The sequence below is a fragment of the Mustelus asterias genome, chromosome 16 (genome assembly GCF_964213995.1).
Source record: "Mustelus asterias chromosome 16, sMusAst1.hap1.1, whole genome shotgun sequence".
Classification (NCBI taxonomy): Eukaryota; Metazoa; Chordata; class Chondrichthyes; order Carcharhiniformes; family Triakidae; genus Mustelus; species Mustelus asterias.
The window spans coordinates 85,098,963-85,106,610 of NC_135816.1; the positions used below are offsets into that span (position 1 = coordinate 85,098,963).

Below are 7,648 nucleotides of genomic sequence, written 5' to 3' on the forward strand. Positions count from 1 at the left end.
TAAAATTCTTTCTGAGAACCGTCAGAAGTATGGGGAAAGGCCACTTGGGGGGCAGGCCAGTTGGGGGGCAGGCCGGTTGGGGAGCGGGCCGGTTGGTTGGCGGGCCGGTTGGGGGGCGGCATGGGAGGGGGGATGACTTATATTTTCCTTATGGACAGTATTAGTTAATGATGTTTAGATTCAATTCCAAATTTCTGGTAGCTTTCTTCACTCACATTGCGTGTTGGTGCATTGGATTCTGCTCTGCTGCTCTGAACATTCTGATCGTCATTCTCACACTGGAAATGTTATATTGATGCAGTCCAGAATTCCCTCCGAGTCTTTCAAATTCTTCAGTTTGAACAAACATTACAAACCGTGTCACGTTTCCATTCATGTGTGACATAATCCTCTATTTTTATTTAGCACATTGCTGCAGTCAAAAATCTTGATATCTTTGCGCTTCCAGTCCCACTTTAGTTCTCTGATACACTTGCATTAATGTTCATCATGCTCTTAATCGCTTTGTATCGGATATATTCTTCCATACACTGCACAGCTGTGCTGTCTTGCGAATCAAACTTGTTAGCGAACAGAGGTTCCTGTTGGATGATCTCGTGTAGATCACCAGACCACAGGAGGAGTGGCGGCGCTTCCCTGTGCAAAGTGCGTATGGAGCTCCATTTGCTACATCACCAGCTCAAGCGGACCATTTCACTGTTTGAAGACACGTCTCTGCTGCCCTGCAGTATAAGGTATGGACCCGGGCATTTCAGGCATTCTTTGCAGCGTTGCCCAGATGTGTTCGCCAGGGCTTTATGTGTCCTCGAACCAACTGAAAACGCCTGGATTTCTGACTTCACAAAAAGTGTGCTCACAAATCATGTGGTGACAAGAATGTATGCATTCCCTTCAAATACAGGACTGAGTATGGACAGGGGCCTCTTCTTTCTCTTTGTTCTTACAGTGGACATGCGGATATCGTAATGAAATTCCTGCCTTTTCTGAAAGTCAACACAAAGTGCAAACATCTCTTTTTTTTTAATCCACAGTTTTCTACCATATCTAAATTAGAACAGGAATGATGAACCTTCGTTACTTTAAATTGCATGTACTTACGTGGCATACATAAATTTTGCACAGCCTAGAGGCTGAAATGAAACATAACTGTGATAACAAGATTAATATCAAGGAACTATAGAAGGGCAATGGTGCGGTGACATCTGAACATTACCTATCTGTTCTGTAGAATTGATCCCGTCACCAACCAGCAACGTAAGTGAATTAGTGGCTTGCAATAAACCGAGTAACAAAGACATTTCAAATCAATGAATGGCAGGACTTTAGTCAACAATATAATGCTCGGTTAATGTTCAAAATCAGGAAAAAAGATAGATTTTGGGAATCTGAAGTAAAAGCAAAAATTGCTGGAAATATCCAGAATCTGTGGTCAGTCATAGAGTTAGCTATTCAGTTCGAGATGATTGTTCGATAAACTTTCAGGTCGAGATCAAGATAAATGTTTACTTCGCAAGTCCTCTGCTGCCTGGAAAGAATGCCCAATGGAATACATTTAAAATCATTATTCTTTCTGGCCACAGCTAAAGATTTAAGACAAGCGCATGTTGGTCTGGAGTTGCTCTAACTGAATATTCAAAGCAATCCTTGACTCGCAAATACAGTTTCTTAAATATGTTTCTGGTGACATGACTTCAGTCTGACGATGAGAATATGTCAATCAGCCGATTCATCAAATATATTTTTAATGTCTTTCCACGACATTGAACTACAGCAATGCAGTTTGAAAATAAAACTGGATGCGGTGATAGAGGGAATAAGTGAGAGAAAGAGCCAGAGAGAGAGGAAGCTAAAAAAGAGAGTGATAGATCGATGAGTGTACGGAAAGCCATGGTGCAGAGTGGATGCATCAGTTGCACTGAGCTACCTATCCCCTTCTCTCTCGACTGAGTGTATGATATTATGGCACTTGAGTCGTTCTTGGCCATGATACAGTTGAAAATTTCCCTTGCTGGATTTGTTGGAAAATCATGTCCACAAATATGATGTGTTATCTCCAGGAGGCAGGGCTCTATCGCAGTTGTTTCATACAGTTCAGATCAGCCTGAACTCGGGCCATGAGACGGATGTCACCGACACTGATTTTCTGGCAATGAAGATATCACTGAAACAGGAAGCCATGGACTGGGACGCTGAGTGAAATGGTTTTGGAGACATCCTGTCCACGTACACATTCTTTGCAGCATAAATGCTTCTTTGGAGCCGCTCAAAATCTCAATGTTGGTATGAGTCACCATTGGTTAGGCAGGGAGAAATCTCGGTCCTCGGCACTTAATGGTAATGTAATGTACTTGCGGGTTTTAAAGTTAAAGTTTATTTTATGAGTCACAAGTAAGACTTACATTTACATTCCAATTAAGTTACTGTGAAATTCCCCCAGTCGCCACAGTCCGGCGCCTGTTGGGGTCAAGGCACCTGACCAGTACGTCTTTCAGACTGTGGGAGGAAACCGGAGCGCCCTGAGGAAACCCACGCAGACACGGGGAGAATGTGCAAAGTACACAGACAGTGACCCAAGCCGGAAATTGCCGCAGTCTTGTGTTATTGTTAAATAATCGATTTTAGTGAAGGCCTTTTATTTGTTTGCGATCGCGATCCACTTGAAAGAGTTGTTTTCAATGGCTTCAGGGTCAGCTATACGAATAGATAAAATTCAGTCTTGAAAAGCATGCACTTGAATGTTAGTCAGTGATTTGATTGTAGCGTACTCCTCATTTGCAGGCTCTTCGACAAATCCCACTTTTTCTGCCTTGTCCTCCGTTCTGTTGAGCTGTGTATCTATTCGGATTTCACTTCATCCTGACACATTCTGCTCTCTGAGCCCTGGTCGATCTCAGCATCTCAATATAATTCCACAGAGTTACACATGTTATTTTGCAAAGGTGCTGGTTCTAGGTTTATCTATCATGTAAATGGTACCACCAGGGGGAAAGTATCCACAGTCCCTATTTTCTCTCTGGTAATTTCGTCAAACGTAAGGAAGTTTCCTCAGAGACAGCAGTGAAAAGCTTTGGGGTGGATTTCCAGAAGATTCCCAATCCTGACCAATAAGTGAGAGGAACATGACCACGTGATTAATAAAGCCTGGATTGAGAGATCTTAATATCAAACATGGGACAGTCAAATTGGAAATATCTTCATTAATATAGCGCTGACCTGAACACATTTCAAAAGACTTAAAAACAGTCATTTTAAAAATATGAGAACTGTTGGTTTGCAACACTAAATACAGCCCCGAGGGCAATGCAAAGCATCTCAGAATGTGTTTGACCTCAGTGGTGCAGGTGTGGCTCAATCGGTCCTTCAGGCTTGATCGAATGGGCTGATCTGGGGTTTTAGTGTTAGCTTCTCTTTCCTGTCTCTTCCACCGCCACCCTCCTCACGCCTCCCAGCCCCCACCCCCCACCCCGCTACGCCCACTCCCCACCCTCCCCCTCCCCGGAGCACACAGACACATATTTTGCCTGTCAAAAACTCTAATTCTCCACTGAATAAATTCAATACTCCGGCCTCCACCTTCTTGACCGTGAGAATACCACAGACTGATTAGCTCCTCATCACCATTTATTCATGAAATGTGACCCTGCTTCGAGCTTCCACCACAAATAGAAACTTCTAACTTCACAAATAATTGTCTCAGAGTCCTTGTGAATGCCCTCCTTCATGGTGCATGCCTCTGAGCGCGGCAGAAGGACTGCAATCATTACCGAATTCGTCCAAAATCAAACTGCCAAAGTTCATAGAGTCATAAAGTCTTAGAGGTTTACAGCATGGAAACAGGTCCTCCGGCCTAACTTGTCCATGCTGCCCCTTTTACTTTAACCACACTGGTCCGAATTGCCCACGTTTGGCCGAATCCCTCTATAGCCATCTTGCGCATGTAACTGTCTAAACACTTTTTAACATAAAAAAATGTATCAGCCTCTACTACGACATCTGGCAGCTTGTTCCAGACACTCACCGCTCTCTTTTGAAAACAAATTGCCCCTTTTTGACCTTTTATATCTCTTCCCTCTCACCTTCAACCTATAGTTTTAGGCTCACCTACCTTTGAGAAAAGTTAATGATTATCCAGCTGACCTATGCCTCTCATTATTTTATAGACTTCAATAAGATCACCCCTCAGCCTCCTACACTCCAGAGAAAAAAGTGCCAGTCTAACCAGCATCTCCTTTTAACTCAAAGCATCAAGTACCAAGAGCATCCTGGTAAATCTTTCCAGCACAGTTTCCAGTTTAATAATGCCCTTGTCATGTCTCTTTAATCAGATCAATTTACTTTTTAATTCTATCCGAAAGAATTAAGTAGCGACAAAGAAAATCACATAGTTTATTCAATAATTCCCTGAATGGCACCAGCAGAATTGTTATGGGTAGATGGAAATATTGAATTAGAAACACAATGAGGTGGGCCATGCTCTTACTGAATGGTAGATCAGGCTCGAGCGGCCGAATGAGCTATATCTACTCCTATTTGTAAGTTCGCCTTTTCGAACAGCTTCCGTTACTCATTACCGTTTTACTATCCTCCCCTACCGACCCCGTGAGCAAGTAAACTGATTGTGAATATTTTGGAACCACTTCGACACAGTTCCCTTTCTCTGAATCACATTAAGTGTCCAAATCGTGGAAGAATCTGTTTTCCGTTGACTCATACATATTACTCTGAATATGATGTCTAAAGTGAGGGTATTAACCCTGTCATCAATGTGAAAATCCAGTGTGAGATCACAATAATGAGATATGCCATTTCTGTAATTTTGTGCATAATTTGAAGGTCTTATTTCCTCATTTAACCCCGCACATACACTAGCAAAAAGAGCAGAATGTAGCTGACATGAGGCCGATATCAGGGAGATACGCCAAGGTTCCTGCTATAATTTGAAAAAAGAAATCAGTGTTGTTGGTCAGAAGACGTTTGAAACAAAACAGCAAAGACCATGTTACAAAATTAGTCGTTATTTCATTCTCTTAGCTATTCATGCCTCCTGCTTTTTTCGGGGAAATTACCAGATACATGTTCGCTGAAGAAAAATGTCTCCAATGTTTCAGTCTGTTTTCGATACAAAACTTGGTTCCTGCATCTTTCATGATAATATATTATTGAACTCATCAGAATTAGTTACTGCTGACTATAAGATTTTATATCCTGAATGTACATTTTCCATCTGACCATCTCACAATTCACCACCAAAAAGTCCATTCTCTCCCCAGTTCCCTCTTTCCCTTTGTTTCGAGATGAACTCGGCAGAAAGTGCAACTTGTGGAAATTTGTGTAAAGGAAGCATGTGGAGACCGAAATAAAATTGGATATTTGAAATTAAAGAATTGGGCACGTTAAACTACAATCAGTTACATCAGGTAGCCTTCAGAAAATCTGACCTGGCCAAAGATCGATTATGCACAACTTAGACAGGCTGCTGGGCATATCTGGATCAGCCCCTGACAACCCATCAAGTGATCATCGCTCCAACGTGACACGCATTGGTCTATTTTCTGCAGCCTCGATGGGGCCAGACTCCAGGGCGCCCGGGGCGGGCTCATGTGTCCAGTCAACAGGTCATCAACTAGACCATTGGATGCTGAGACCCCGGCTCCTGAGACCCCATTGGCAGAAGGCCAAGGGCAAGTGGAAAATGAAGTGCGTGGCCACAGTCATGAGGTTACATTGAGGCTTCATTTGAAGCATTTTTTAAAGTGGCATCTCGGCCGTTTGGCTCAGATGCAAATTAGATTTAGCCTTGGAGAAGGTGCAATGCCTGCCCCAATCAGCTTGGATCATGTAGATCAAGCCCAAGACAGGAATTGAGAGGCCTGTTTTGTCAGCTTGGATCTGGAATGTCTCACTTGCTGAGACTTTGAATTGGACTTTGATTGTATTGAATTGGATATATAAACAAAAAAAATAGTGCGTGGCCACAGTGGGAAGAAAAATAGGCATTCCAGACATCTTGAGAGTGAAGAATCGAGGTAGGACACAACCCAGACCAGACCAGAGAAGGAAGGAAGAAAGCAAGGAAAAAACAGCCAGCGAGAATTACCTTCGCGAAGAGGAACGAGACGGACTCACGGACCTGATTGACAATCTACCAAGCCATTCTTACGGGTAGTACAGCTGAATCCTTCGTGTTTCCTGGAGACATGGTGGGTAATTTTCGAGTGAACTAGATTCAAAGTTTGTTGAGTTATATCCGTGTCATTGGTTTGTTCTTCTCATCAATACTGGCACCTGGGTAAAACTTTGATTCAGAAGCTGGTTGCAGTATCTGAATTGGAGGGAAAGACCAATGCATTAAACATGCAAATATAAAGTGCAAAATTTAACTTAATCGTTTTGTCCTTGCATCGTTAATAACAATAACAATGTGGAACTTACAGCCTCAGTCAGTGTCTCTTTCACTAGTTTATTTAAACTTCACTAGTTTATTTCACCAACATGAGCACACCTCATCATGTTGATGAGCAATGGACTGGGGTATGAACACATTGGAGTTGATTCGCTATATTTCCATTCGATAAGTCAGGATCAACTGGCAGCAACTGCTCTCCACTGTCTGGGACTGCAGAAGCTGACAGGAGATAGCCGGTGTCAAATGTTTCCCACTGGAAATGGCCGATTGGCGGCCATTGGATTAGCTGCTCCCAACAGGGAAAAGCAACTGCACCCCTGAGATCAACAGTCCCCAACTGACCCAGCTGGCAGCTGTTTCCTCCCCCTGCCACCGCTTCCGTTGCTATTTCTAACATTGACTGGAACGTAATGATGCAAAAGAGAAAAGGGGAAACAAACTGAAAGACGGAAGAAACAGTTCTGGATCTCTTCAGTGAATGAAATGCAGCAAGTGATGCATGTGTCGAAGGAGCGTCGCAATGGTCCAATGTTCAAAATGTCATCCGGTTCAGAACAATGAAGCAAAAGAGAAAATTAAGCATGAAAATACAGTGAATCTCATAAAAAAATGTTAAATGATAGTTCGTTAGAATCATACATGTTCCAGGTGGATTCGAACAAAATATAATAGCAGTGATCAGCTAGTGAGAGGCTCACAAAGAGCTGATAATTCCGGTATGCTAGTCACAGATGGAGTGGCGTCCAAAGACATAACTCCCTGATCACTAAACATACAGACAAAAATATGAGAGAGATAAAAAGAGGTTTATGGGAAATATACGGTTGAAAACATTGGAGAACAAAACAAGAGAGCACTCAGGGGACCTGAAATTTGTAAGACGAGCAAAAGGCTATCAGAATACTTGAGCGTTTATTATGAAAGGGAACTCAAACTTGTTAATAATAATCTAAAGACAACCAAAGAATGGATGCAGACAATAAGGGACACAATGAAAGACATTTCTGCCGAGACAGTAGAGGTAGTAAATGAGACTGTATATCTACCTGCACTAGAAAACGAAATATTAGAGGAAGACCTAATTGTGATGTTTGGTGTGATTGTTCTCTAAACAAAAGGTGTTAGGAATTTTTAGAAAATTGAAGGAGAAAAGACACCAGCTCCAAGTGGGATGGAAGTAGGTTCAAGATGTACTGACAACAATTTTTCAACGCTTATTGAATATGGCCCAGCCTCACACTC

The 7,648-nt window shown here is 42.4% G+C and overlaps 1 pseudogene; it reads right to left on the reverse strand.

Moving 5' to 3' along the window:
• Positions 1-455: 455 nt before the first annotated feature.
• Positions 456-1,010, reverse strand: LOC144505377 (beta-1,3-galactosyl-O-glycosyl-glycoprotein beta-1,6-N-acetylglucosaminyltransferase 3-like; annotated as a pseudogene).
• Positions 1,011-7,648: the final 6,638 nt, after the last annotated feature.